This window comes from Poromitra crassiceps (genome assembly GCF_964638095.1).
Source record: "Poromitra crassiceps genome assembly, chromosome: 23".
In the NCBI taxonomy this organism is placed as follows: domain Eukaryota; kingdom Metazoa; phylum Chordata; class Actinopteri; order Beryciformes; family Melamphaidae; genus Poromitra; species Poromitra crassiceps.
In genome coordinates, this window is record NC_139639.1 from 8,209,624 (window position 1) to 8,211,562 (window position 1,939).

A 1,939-nucleotide genomic window follows, 5' to 3' on the forward strand; every position below is an offset into this window, starting at 1 on the left:
CCCTGAATGTTCCAACCGACCAACTGCCATTATAGGACATATGAAACATACTCCAGCACAGCATGCCTCAATTGAAAATTTGACAAATAGCCAGTTAATTCAAAGTCAATTAGATTTGTCAAATGTTGACTTAAATCATTTGCAGTTTTAGCCATTGATTTGTGCAAGCATTGTTGTTTTTATTCCCTTCTCTTTTTTTCTTTTTAATGAACCACATCTGAGCTTGGCCTTTAGCATAAATTACATAAGGCTATCATAATGCTAATAACCGAATGAAGGTAAACACCTTAGTTGGCATCAAATTTACATTCGGAAATGTCAATTGGCTACAGATTATTTAAAGGTGAAAATAATCATACAGCCTATTTCTATCTAACATAATTTCCATTCCTCATCGGATTAAAATCCCTATTTTTCTCTGCACTAAAAGCATTTAGCAGATCCTGGAATAGCCATATATAGGCGAGTGAACCCTAAAATACATTCGGACCTGAGCATTTTCGTGTCAAATGTTGTATTAGCCTATAGGCTAATGTGTTGGTGTTAAAGACGAACATCAGTGAGTAGCTAATAATCGCTTTCCATAACATCAAGAATAGACCCCAATTAAGTGTTTAGCCAGTGATTAATTCGATGTCTTGTCTTCGCAGTGTTATTACGAAGAAATAGCCTAACAAAAACAATTAGCCAATACAAAACGGCACACTTCAAATTCTGGGAATTCTCCAATAGGCCTTGCATCCGTTATAGGCTACATCCCGTCTCACACCAGATCGGCCAATAGCAAGAAATATGCCGCACATTACCAAAATACAATTTAGACGCACACAATTACAGCCCCCAGACCAACGTATACGGGGGTTTAAAATAAATGCATGCGTCTCCGCACTTACCGTTCCTGCCGTGTTGTTGATGTTACTGTGTAAGTGGAGCCATTTTGTGAGTGGGTCATCCATGTCTGAGGCGTTTTTCTTTTTTTTTTTCTTTTTTCCACCAGTGCCAGTTGTGGAACAGCGTGTGTGTGTGTGTGTGTGTGTGTGTGTGTGTGTGTGTGTGTGTGTGTGTGTGTGTGTGTGTGTGTGTGTGTGTGTGTGTGTGTGTGTGTGTGTGTGTGTGCGCGTGCGTGCGTGCGTGCGTGCGTGCGTGCGTGCGTGCGTGTGTGTGTCTCTGTGTGTGTGTGTGCGTGTGTGTGTAGCTGAGTTATTCCTCGCTGCATCCAGTGCGCTCCCTCAGTATGGGGAGCGGAACACAGGCCGCAATGTGGCCGGGTGAGATAAGCGCACGGCAGCGGCCTCTTCATTCCCGATAAGCCCCTAAAACCCATTATTTATGAAATGATTCATTATTATTTGGCTGTCGTGGGCTATATAGGCTCGTGGAGGGCAAAGCATAAAAAACCGATACGGAAGCAAACAGGCACGGCGCAACGGCCTGTAACGACGTGAGGTGTAGCCTGAGCTATTTGACGTGTTTTAATTTTTTTGATGAGAGAAACAAAAGAGCTTAAGGTTAAGCTTTTGACCTATTTATATTTTCAACAAGGGGTTCTCGCTAAGCCCGTTTTTTATTTTATCCTGATATAAGATGGCAAAGGGTCGTCTATAGCCTACATCATGTAGCCTACAGAGAATAACAATATTGATTATTACGCCTTGAGCCTGCTGCACTGTTAGTAGATTGTCAATAATGCGGCTCTAATTGTGATAATGATGGCTTAATTAAATGAGATATTTCCTCATTCAATGTTATAGTTAGCCTGACTTGGCTGTCAAACAACCTCAAAACAACAAAAACAACGACGACGAGGACGACAACAACAACAACAACAACAACAACAACAACAACAACAACAACAACAACAACAACAACATAATAATAATAATGATAATGATAATAATAATAATAATGGTAATAATAATAATAATAATAATAATAATAT

General features: G+C 40.2%; 1 protein-coding gene across 1 annotated transcript in view; it reads right to left on the reverse strand.

Moving 5' to 3' along the window:
* tal1 (T-cell acute lymphocytic leukemia 1) overlaps nt 1-927 on the reverse strand; it is a 6,313-nt gene extending 5,386 nt beyond the window's left edge. Inside the window, exon 1 of the mRNA XM_083659827.1 lies at nt 894-927. The gene's annotated coding sequence lies outside the window, so the exon portion shown is untranslated. The remainder of the gene's footprint in view (nt 1-893) is intronic.
* Between the last annotated feature and the right edge of the window lie 1,012 nt (nt 928-1,939).